The sequence below is a fragment of the Mandrillus leucophaeus genome, unplaced genomic scaffold, assembly GCF_000951045.1.
Source record: "Mandrillus leucophaeus isolate KB7577 unplaced genomic scaffold, Mleu.le_1.0 Scaffold498, whole genome shotgun sequence".
Classification (NCBI taxonomy): Eukaryota; Metazoa; Chordata; class Mammalia; order Primates; family Cercopithecidae; genus Mandrillus; species Mandrillus leucophaeus.
Genome location: NW_012105342.1, coordinates 7,930 through 20,090, shown reverse-complemented (window position 1 = coordinate 20,090; position 12,161 = coordinate 7,930). Strand labels below are relative to the sequence as shown.

Here is a 12,161-nt window from a genome sequence, read left to right as displayed (position 1 = left end):
CCCACGCGCAGAATACCGGCAGGAGCCGCCTGGGCTCGGCGGGACCGTGGGGCCGGTACATCTTAAAGAACTAGAAAAGCAAGAATAAACCAGACCCAAAATAAGTGTACAAGAAAGGAAAGAGTAAAGGTAAGAGCAGAAATTAATGAAATTGAAATGAAAAAAAAAAAAATCAACAAAATGTAAACTTCGTTTTTTAAAAAAGATAAACCAAACCACTAACCTTTAGCCACCCCCCCCACACACACACCCACACCCACACACACAGAAAAAGAAAAAAAACTAAATAAAATCAGAAATGAAAAAGGGGACATTATCATTGATTCTGTAGAAATGCTAAGGGTCATTAGAGGCTAGTAGGAGCAACTACAGGCCAATACATTAGAAAATCTAGAATAAATGGATACTCTCCTAGACACATCCAATCTAGCAAGAATGAACCATGAAGAGCTCCAAAACCTGAAAAGACCAATAAGTAATGAGATGGAAACAAAACATCTCCTAGGAAAGGCCGGGCGCGGTGGCTCCCGCCTGTAATCCCAGCACTTTGGGAGGCGGAGGCCCATGGATCACGAGTCAGGAGATCGCGAACATCCTGGCTAACATGGTGAATCACTGTCTCTACTAAAAATACAAAAAAAATTAGCTCGGCATGGTGGCGGGCGCCTGTAGTCCCAGCTACACGGGAGGCTGAGGCAAGAGAATGGCGTGAACCTGGGAGGCAGAGTTTGCAGTTAGCCGAGATCGCGCCACTGCACTTCAGCCTGGGCGACAGAGTGAGACCCCGTCTCAAAAAACAAAAAACAAAAACCAAAAAAAATTATATATATATACACACACATATATATATATATAGGCTATACAAAATCTGTGTGATTCTAAATTAAAAAGAACAAAGAAATAAGAAAGGTGTTCTTCAAAATCCTATCAAGTGATGAAGTGTTAAATGTTAGGTTAAGAGATCCCTTCATTGGTATTATTTTCCCTTAATGTTTTACTATAACATCTGTTGACATATTTAAAAGTTTATATTGTACAACTAATGATTTAAATCTGTCTACCATGTACATTGACAGAGCATAATTTGTTTAATCATCCATCTACTACTGTTGGACCTTGAAGTGATCCTCCCTTTTTTATTATCCTGAGAGATACATCATAGTTATTTCAAAAGATTTTTACTCTATTTTAATTTATTATGTTCCCGTGTTAAGCCAAGGTTTTCGAGAAATTAAATTATACCAGCTTTACTCTAGTAACTAAATGGATTAATTCATTCAGTGAAGAGAGTTCTCTTATACAGACTGTATAATTGAAGAATTTATAGAAAGAACACTGTCTTTGCATTCAGATTGGACTTTAAGCTCAACCTTTCCCTGGCACTATAACATTAGGAATTATGACGTAATATTCAAATATTGTGCCCTAATCTGCAAAATAAGAGATAAAATAATCTATCTTTGACTTGTAGGAAGCATTAAATAACACAACTTACACAATTATCTAATAAGAATTCTAGAACGTAACAAACAAGCCATCATAGTCTTTTTCTATCCTACCAAAGGTAAGAAAAATGACATCGTAGGGCCTGGTCATCATACACAACACACTTGAAACTCCAGGTTTACTATTCTGGTATTACAGCAATTAATTCTCTGAAACTAAATTGCTTTCCTGTTTTCTGAATTCTCTCCAAACTTCTCTTAGTTTCAATGTTAGAAAAATATGATTTCCTCCCCTTGGAATAGAATCACTTAAGACAATTTTATACCATACCCATTAAATGTTGTTTTTTAATTGCACATAATTCCCTGACAAAATCTGAATCCCTGAATCATAGATTTCATACCATAACCTTCCCTAAAGGCTCATTAGCATATGCATCAAAAAACGAATGAACTATTTCCTAATGTCCACTTCTAAACTGATTAATATTTCAAAAAGTCAATTTTCATTTTACCTTTTATGTCACATATTCATGAGAATTTTTCACATATATATTTAAAATTTTGTAGAGTATATTCAGTATATGTTTCAAAATGTCTTTGGGCCATATGTATTTTGTGCTAAAGTTTCTCTTTATAAAAAAAAAAAAAACAAAGCAGGAGATGAGAGTTTTTATGTGTGGGAAATGAATTCAATTATTATTTTCTAAGGGAGACTAGAGAGGAAAATACATTTTCCAGTTAATTCTGTGACCAACAAAAGTAAGCAATATAGCTGAGAAATTCATCTGAGCTGACAGTTGATTATATATATAATTTTTCTCTAACAGACCCACAACCAATGAGCCAGTTGTAGTTTCACCAAGTCAAATGTCAGCCAGAGGACTTACAGTTTTGACACTTGGCAAGGCAAAGCAAAGAAAATGTGAAGGATCCTCATTTACTTGCTAGCCTGAAAACTTAGTGTCAAAAAAGCACTATTCATCATTGGCTGTCAAATACAGGATAGTTCTCTGTCACTGGAAACTTCTGCAGAAAGGATAATTACTACGATTAAATGGCAGTGGATTTAAAATATTTCAGTAGTGGTTAAAATAACTGTTGAATACTGATGGTATAATATCAAATCAAAGGTGCAAAACTGTCCACTAATTATCCAGAGTATAAAATATCTGATCACAGCCACAGAAATTGATGAGGTCTTAATCATGGTTTTTGGAAATACAGTAAAGAAGATAATCATTTTTCTACCTTAAAAAAATAAATTTTAGACCATGTCCTTCAAGGAATACAGTTTGTATTGTTGAAAATTAGCTCCGGTTATATAATTTCCTCTAGCTGTTGCTTTCAATTTATTTATCTCTATTTTCTGATTATTCCTCTAACACAAAGATACTGAGGGCTTTCTCTGTGTTAGGCAGCAGCTGCAAAGCTAAGCCCTGGAATACAGAGATGTGAAACAATGCTAAAACTGGCTCAGAAACAGTTCATTGCCTCATGAATTTTTAGCTTAGTCCTATTCCCATAAACGTTTCTATGTGAGTGGCAGGGATTGGGGGGTACCTCACTCTCCCCTAGGGACAGGCCATGTCCTAAGCAGTAGTTTGAAGGTATCACTTTGGAGAATTTAGGTCTGGAGACTGTAGAAATCAGCGAGGTTTCAAAGAATCATGATTACATTGCAAAGTCACACGGGCAGGAGTAGATAAGAAGTAATATGTTGTATTTCCTCTTTTGTAGTGTGAGTTAGTTGATCTCTATGTCCACTGTGTTTTCTCTATCTTTGAACTATGCATAACAGTGTAGATAGTAAAGAGCTATCAAGAGACCATGAGATTTCAAATAAACAGGTAAGGGCATACTCCAGGAAATTGTAAAAGAACTAATTAGAGTCCACCATGTGTTCAGTGTCAGTTCAAAGACACAGAGAGATAGGTGCTCAACAGATGGAATATGTTAGAACCCATAAAAATGACCAAGATGGGAGGGCACAAAATCAGCAGAGCTATAATCAATAACCAACGAATTGGTACTCTCTTCTGTCTTTCCCACTGTATTTGGGCCTTTGTAGGTTACTCAATCATGTTTGAAGTGATAAAAAACCGTTATTCATTCTCAAGGCAAAAGAATTATATATGCTTTTGGGAAAAAGGAGGATAAGGGAAGGTTTTTAAACTTTTATAATGGGCCTTACTACGTGAAGTACACAAGTCTAAAATTCATTGTTTTTCCTAGAAACAGATCTTAAACTGGCTAGAAGTAATAGATAATGTGGTTCATCAGAGCTGTATACTCTTAAATTCAGATTTTCTGAATCCATCTCACATTATCCTAGTCCCACAAGATAACTGCAAAAATGTCTTGTTGCCAAATACATTCAACAGTGAACTATACAGTTGCCTCCAAGAAATTCACTGCACATTGGTCTGTTCGTTGTTTAAGAAATCTTGGAGTTAAAAACAAACAAAAATGTACCTAGTATGTTTTAAGATATAGCATCTCCAAGATTATTTGAAACATACTTTCCTTCTTGTTTCTCTGAATATCTCTCAAAAGAACTGTTGGAAAATATTGCTTCACATGATTGATCTTCCATTTGACTGACCTGCATTTACACCTGTTCCTATTTTGTGTAGGTGATCAATTCATTTGTCAAGAGTGCTTTCATAATCATGCATTCAAATGCACAAGATTGTCATTCCTCAAAAATGCTACTATTATCACCTGTAATTAAGTCTACCAAATTGACACTAGAAAACAAACACAGGGAGAACAATGGGTAGTTGTTAGATCATTTAGCAATCAGAGGTAAAAATTAGTAGCAGAAATGAAATTACTGTCATTTCTCAAATTATTTTTCAAAGGACAATGTTGCCTTATTAACTAATATTTGATTGGGGACATTTACAACCATTAATCTAGAAAAGAAATTCTTCTACTGCACTGCACTTCCTCTACATACGTGTGTGAATGAGTGTCCATTTTCTTTAAAGTTCCAAGTTACTTATTCATTCATTAGGTAATCTTTTCACATGGAACAAAATTTTTGTGGTAATTTATGATAGTTGGAAAAAAAAGATTTGGGGTGATTATAACTGTATTTAGATATTTCTGCCTACATCTATGTCATATAAAAAAAAAGTAAAATCTGTTGACTCTCACAACTTACTGGCCAAATCTTAGATGCTGGTTGAAAATGAAGATACCTGGGTTAGTTCCCAAAAACTATGATTAATTTGGTTGGGAGTAAGAGCTAGAAATCTATTCTTAATAAACTCTAGTGAATCTGATATTAGTTGGTGTGGGAAGCAGGCTTAGAGAATATCAATCTATTGCAAAAAGCGCACTTCTCTTTGGACACCTGAAAAAAAGAGCATGCATTAAATGCCTTCAAACTCTATCAAGAATACTTCCATAAAATGGTTCCAAAAATATATTGATATAGCATATACAATTTTGATAACTTCCAGGGTAATGCAGATAATGTTTTTAAATGAGTTCATTTGTTTTGGCTTTTCCTTCTCCCAATTTTTCACTATATATTGTGGATCTGCCACCTTTTAAAAAATAGATGACACTTCCACTTCCCCTCCCACTAATATACTCACAGCTCCTCTTTAGTGAAAATTCTATTGAATGTTCTTGTGCTCCAACAGAAAGGAAAAACACAGTAGCACTATTAATCGTACCACTATTAATTAGCTGCATTATATGGTCTAACATTTTTCTTTATCATCCTGAAACTGGGTGTATCTCATACGTTGACACATTCATACAATTTGAAAGAGTCAGTTGAAGTCACAAGGACCCAATATTAGCACGTTTTCAGTGAATGCAGGCAAATCAGTTATTCCATCATAAAATCGTATTTTGCTCTTCTGTTAATATCATATTTATAAAAGTGTCATGAGGATGCCAAATGCTGAAAATGGAGATGGTCTAGTAACTAGAAATCCCCACCCCAGGGAGCACACGTACATATCTCCCCACATCCTAATACTGTGATGTGTTTTGGACACAGACATTAGAATCTCATGAAGTTTTAACTGTTGATTCTTTCCCAAGCATCATCAAGTTATGATTTAGGCAATATATGACTGAAATTCATTCATTCATCATGCATAGGCACAATCACATAAATATTGCACAAAATATGTCCCTAACTGAAACGAAGAGGTACAAAAACATATTTCACTCTTCGTAAAGAAGTTTGTGAGGAAATATACCTGTGATTGTATAGACACGTTTTCTGATAATACATTGACATTCACAAACAGTAGATTGCACTGCAGTTTGTAAACATTTTAAGTTGCATAAACTTCCCCTTGATTTTCAAAGATAGTATAATACTGTCTCCTAAAACTCCTTTTGTTTCAACTAAGTACTCTCACATATATTCATTTATAATAATGTTATTTTTTTTTAAGTGTTTTCCATTCAAGGAAAGAAGTAAATTCCTATGTCAGAGTAACCAAGGTGTTTGAAGAATAGGTATTAGCCAGAGAGGTCTAGATGGTAAAATCAATCTTCAAGCCTCAAAGAAGCTCCGTGAACAGAGAGGAATGCCAGGTGTCACACGGCTTTCCTTCACTCTAACTTATTCTTGACTACAGCCTGTATACATGTTCCTGGGACATTTAAACTCATAAAGGATTTCTTATTATCTTTACTAAATACATTAAGAAGAATACCAGCCAGCACCCTTTTGTGAACTGGGACATGTAGTCATGTGATTAAAACAGGTAACATGAACTCTGACTTTAAAATATATTATATATACAAATGCTCTAAGCTAGGAAAAGTTTTCCACATCCAGTCAATGATGCAAACCTTTCATTCCTCAGAAATAATCCCTTTTTAGGTCATCGAAAAAGAATACAACTGCTACAGCTCCTGATGCAATATCTTCATGAGCCCAGAGCACACACGAATCCTAAGGGAACTGCCATAGTACAGCGCTCATTCTTGGCACCGGAACAAATGAAACACACTGTATCCCGCACATTCCTGCCGGAGCAGGCCACTGTCCTCTTCGGTAAGATTTAAAAAGCTCCCCCAAAACGTTATTACTCCCACTACCAGTACACAGAAAATGGGGGAAAGGCTGTTTCCAGTTCTCGGACTTTAAACAACTCTAATGTCAGTACTCACGGTGGCGTATTACAAAGTAATCAACAGTGCACACTTGGGGGTAAACCACATATTGAGCGAATGAAGACCTTGCTGTGATTAAGATTAGATCAAACAATAGCACAATATAAGGAAATTTTATCTGAATTCTGTAATGAACATACACGCTGTAATAACATTTAAAAAGCATGGCAGCCTATGCCAAACCAGTGAGAATAGTTCTATGCAAACAGTGGGTCTTCATGTGTTTGAACTCCCACCACGTAAGGCCAAACTCGATATGCATGCTAATGACCTACAATTATGAAATTAAAAAAGAAAAATGCTAACTAGAATGAACATCAGTGAAAGCCACAGAGACCCACTCTCTTTTAACTTCTTACAAATAAAATATAAATTAGAAACACAAATCATCATGAGTAGCTCTAACATGCAAATGAAGTAAATGAATTGTGTAGGAGATTAACCCCACAAGTTTGTTTCTTTTTAAAAAATGTCTTGAGCAGCTCTTTGATGATGGTGATGTTTATCTCCTTCTTCTCTGCAGCCAAGCCCAGCAAAAGAAGGGCACAGAGCGGTTGCTGCCCAAGCCTGGGTGCTCCTGGTGCTCCTGCACGTGGGCTGTGCAGAATGGTTGTCCTGGGGAGATCCCTTCGTGGCCTCTGCTTGTGCAGGCTCCTCGCTGTCGGTGAGGCTCACCTCACAAAGATCTTTGGAGAGTTGGAGGTGGGGATCTGAGCGCAGCGCCAGCAGCCCCTGCTCCTGCCTGCCCGCCCCGCCTGAGGGCTCTACTCACCACCATGCTTGTCGGCAGCCCCAAGCTCCTGGGGGGCTGGGGCTCCTGGACCGGGCTCATCAGCAGTGTTCTGGGCAGTGGCCAGGAATTTGTGGTGCCCCTTGTTGTAGTCACCACAAGCTGCAACAGCATCTCCTGCAGCGCCAGCAGCTTCACCTGGAGGGAGGAGTGCTCAGCTGTCACGCCGCTGCCGGCGCCCACCCTCACGCCTACGCCCACCCCCACAGAGATGTTGCACACGCTACCTTCATCTCCTCCCTGCCCTGGGCCAGCCTGATGATGTCCTCCTCCCATTGCCGCATCTTTGGCACTAGCCCCTGGCTCTGTTACAAGGTGATGAACGTTCCTGCAGGAGGACAGGGCTCAGACGCTGGGGCCCCTCCTAGGGCCCTGTAGCTCCCCCTGCCGTGCCCTGGCCTCCCACTCACTGATGGCATCTCTCTCTCCAGTACTGGATGAATCAAAGTTCTTGTTTCTCCACCTGCTCCCTCAGGTCCGCCTTCTCCTCCAGGTGGTCCATACAGCCGCTCTGGAGCCAAAATAATGTGGTCACATCTCAGGAACTGTCTCTTATACACATCTATAAAGTCGCCCTGAAGCCAAAATAATGTGGTCACATCTCGAGAGCAACCTGCCCTCAGGTGGCACTTTCAAGTCACGGGGAAGCTGAAAGTGAGTCCTGGTATAGGACACCTTCTCCATGACTTCCTGCAGGGTCCAGGGGGTCTCCCCACTCACAGACTCACCCCCAGCCCCTGGGGCTGGGACCGCTGCCTCTGGCTCCTTCTGGGCCGAGGCCACCGGGTGAGCCAGGCGCTGGCAGCACACCCTCTGCTCTTTCACCTGCTCTGATAACCGTGCCTGCTCCTCCTGGGCACTGGCTCCAGCGGATTTGAAAAATGGCACCTGAGGGCAAGACCTGAGCATTCTTGTAGGGGCATACACAGAAGAAACGGGGCAGAGGGGTGGAGCGCGGCCCCTTCCCGTGGGGCCTCAGAGTGTGCACCTGTTGGTCACAGGTGAAATGGGGTCTGACCACTGGCTCCTGGAAGGGATGAGGGTCCAGAGAAATCAGAAGGCAGGGAAAGTAAGAGCATAAAGGGGTCTTGCAGGGACCACAGAGGAAGGTGGTAAAATGGGTGCAGGGGGAGTCAGGCTCACCATGGCCTCCCAGCTCTCCAGGTCCTGTGAGACCCTCAGCATAGGCCGAGGACCCTCCTCCTCCTCACTGTCCACATGTTGTCTTCCATCTCCTTTGGGGGGTGGCCAGAGGGCTCCTCAGACAACCCAACAAGGCAGGTACTGTGGGCCCACCTCTGCCTCCACCCTCACTGGGTAACCCTGAGCCAGCCCCTCCCAGAGAGGAATGAGCTGCTGTTCTTTATTTTTACTTTTAAGAACCAAGATCTTGCTATACTGCCCAGGCACAGTCCCACTACCGGTCAGTGCGGGAGTTCTGACCTGCTCCCTTTCTGATCTGGGCCAGTTCAGCCATCCTTAGGCAACTTGGTGGCCCCCCCGCTCCCAGGAGGTCGCCATATTGATGCCGAACTTAGTGCAGGCACCCGGTCAGCATAATGGCCACCTGTTCTAAAGGTCTCTTCCAGCTCCTCAATCCTACGCTGCTAACAGTCCCCCCTTCCTCCTGGGGCTCTCTCCTCTTCCTCTGAGTGGTCTCCCGTACCTTCCCCAGGGAGAGCCGTGAGGCTTAACTGGTCCTGCAGCTGCTGATTCTGCTGCCTGGCAGCCTCCAGGTGCTCCTAAGGGGCCAGGAAAGAGTGAGAAGGCACGGAGTTTGCCAGGTCGTCCCCCTCATGGGCCCGTCCTCAGCCGCTCCCTCTCCTGGGTCTCCTATAACTTTTGGCGGGCCATCTCGGCCACCGCTTTGCCCCAAGCTTCCTGCTGCTGCAGCTGGTTCATTAGCTGAGTCTGCTGCAGTAACTGCCTGTGCAGCGCCTCCTTCTCAGAGGTCGGTTGCTGATAGGCGGCCACCTGCTGCTGATAGATGGCCACAGCCTGCTGCAGGTGACCCAGATAATGGTCTGGCTGCTGCTGCAGACTCTGAGCCTCTTGGCTCTTCAGCTCCACCCGCAGGAAGACCCTGGGTGTGAGGGCACGTGGCGGCTGGCTTCCAGATTCTGGGCCCATTAATAGGGTAGTGAGGGCACTGTGGGGCTCTGTCGTCTTCCCAGGACCTGGGCCCCTTGCTCCAGGTCTCAGTGACTGCCTCCCTTTCCTAGAACCCCATGTCTTTTTCCCCATCCTCAAATGGCATACCCTTTTCTTACTATTTAAACTGTAGGCCACCGACTGATGGAAAAACAGTGGGAGCCAACCACTATGTGCTAAGTGTGCTACAGGCCTAATGCTTTCCATGTATTATCTCATTTAATCCTCAGCACTTCTGTAAGGAAAATGCTAACTTCCTTTTGAAGTTAAAGAAACAGAGACTTAGAGATGCAAAGTACTTGAATGGTGACCAGTGGAACCGAGGCTGGAATCCAGTTTTAATCTAAGGAGCCTTTTTGTTTTGTTTTGAGACAGAGTGTCACTCTGTGGCCCAGGCTACAGTGTAGTGGTGCAATCTCAGCTCACTGCAACCTCCACCTCCTGAGCTCAAGTGATTCTCGGGCCTCAGCCTCCTGAGTAGGTGCTGTCTCTTATACACATCTAGATGTGTATAAGAGACAGGCCCTGGAGAGCGGGGCTGGTGGCTGGTGGCTGCCATCTCCCTCTCTGCCCCCACCTCCACAAAGCCCAGACCCATGACCACCTCTGGCTGTACTGTTCCCATTTTACAGATGCCCAGAAAGATTCCGTGACCCATCTAAGATGGGGGAGCTGAAGGATCAGACCTCACCTCCTGTGACATTTTCCTCATCCTGTGCTGCCACTGGGCCCTCCTTTTAGATGTTGAACATATTCATCTCTCTCTAGATGGGTTTGTCTTAGTGACTCCTTCAACTGCAAGAATGGGCACAGAAGTTAGGAAGGGCTGTCACTGGTCCTCACCTGCTCCTGGCCACCTGGGGTCACCTTCCTTCCACATCCCTCCCTCTGCAAAACCTCACCTGTGTCAGGCTTGCTTTCAGCCGTGCCTTCTCCTGTATGGACCACTCTAACTGCCACTCAGTAAGTGCTTGACTGCGGCTTGAGAACTGGATGGTGAAGAGTGAGAAGTTTCCATCTGGGGAGCCCGGGCCATTCCACACAGTGCCCCTTAAAAGGGCTAGAGCTAGGCTCAATATACAACTCAGTCAATAAAGATCAATGCACTTCCGAGCCCATGGTCTGGTTTTTAAAAGAACTCAGTAAAGTTGGGACAGGGAATGAGACGGAATTTACAGCTGCCCAACAGAGGCCCAGAGAGATCAGATAATATTGCTCTTGTTATTACTGTTATTACTAGCACTGTCTGAACGTTTATGGAGTGCTTCACCAGGTACCACGCTAGCAATCCCATTTACTTCTCACAACCACCATAGCAGACAGTTACTATGACGACCTCTATTGTGTAGACGAAAAAACATGGAGTATTTGAGGTTAAATGCTTGCCTAACATCACTTAGGCAGAGCTGGGATTTGAACACCCAGGTCTATCTGATTCTCTAAGCCCATTTTCTTGCTGGGGTTGAAAGCACAGATAGGAAGGGGAAAATTAATCTTTCGTTCAGTTTTTGAAACGATGATACCTTTGCATAGTCCAAAACTCAGAAGGTACAGAAGGGAAGTATCTCCCAGCCACCCTGTTGCTCTCTCCCGAGTTTTTTTTTGAACTGTTGCAGACATGTTTTATGTATACTATCATAATATGTGCGCACACACACACACAGGTTTCCTCTCTACAGAAATGGTAACATACTAAAGGTAATCTTCTGTACCTTCACAGAACAAGTACCCAATACCCCACCTAGGACTTGGCCAAGACCACAGCCAGGTAAGGGCAGGGCAGGCACTTGGCCTCCAAGCTCTGCATCTAGTGCTCACCCCCCACTGCGCCCCCCAACTCACCCACAGCAGCTGACTCAGCCCCAGGCTGCCTCTAACAACCACACACAAAAGCAGCGAGACCTGGCCATGCTGCCTTCTGGGCAGGCCACTCCATCCTGCAGAAGGGACCCTTAGGCTCACTCCTCCATCTGCGAAGCCGGGCTCCCAGGGCACAGGGCGGGTGGTCGGACTCACCCTATCCACCTTCTTCTGTGTGGCGGTGACAGCAGAGAGAGCCCGCTGTAACTCCCCTCTATGCTGCAATGAATGTTGCAGGTGGCCGACCAGATCCTTGGACTCCTCTGTAATGAGAGAGTTCAGATGGGGCCCAAAGGACCCTCCCTAAAGACCTGTCAAAGTGCCAGGTTGAAGGATGACAGGGTGCCCAGATTCCCACCTTCAAAGTATCTGAGAGAACGTTTCATGTGAAACAGGTCCGTACTTAGTTTCCCTTTCTGTATGGTGGCCCTGGGGTGGTTGGACTTTTTACATGGTGACTCATGGTCACTCAGAGCATGAGTGTTCTGGTGAACAATGTGGAAACTGCGTCATCATAAGACTTATGGCCTAGTCTCAGAAGTCACACAGCGTCACTTCTGCAATGCTCTATTGGTTGAAGCAGTCGCAAGGCCACCTAGATTCAAGGAGAGGGAAATTAAACTCCGCTTCCTGATGGGATAGTGGCAATGTCACAAAGAGAAGAGCACATGGTACGAGGAATATTGTTGTGCCATCTTTGGGAAATACAGTTTTTCAGGGATGATAGAAGGAATCGGGGCAGTTGAGTGGTGGGAAGAATG

At 43.3% G+C, this 12,161-nt stretch overlaps 1 pseudogene across 1 annotated transcript; it reads right to left on the bottom strand.

Annotated features, from left to right (window-relative positions):
- Window positions 1-7,008: 7,008 nt before the first annotated feature.
- LOC105550769 lies at window positions 7,009-11,816 on the bottom strand (annotated as a pseudogene). Its single transcript, XR_001007768.1, has 11 exons — window positions 11,759-11,816; window positions 11,557-11,663; window positions 10,443-10,529; window positions 10,232-10,335; window positions 9,253-9,681; window positions 9,056-9,131; window positions 8,533-8,624; window positions 7,800-7,900; window positions 7,617-7,717; window positions 7,372-7,527; window positions 7,009-7,285 (listed from the first exon to the last, which is right to left on the bottom strand). The product of XR_001007768.1 is annotated as a putative golgin subfamily A member 8D (transcript).
- Window positions 11,817-12,161: the final 345 nt, after the last annotated feature.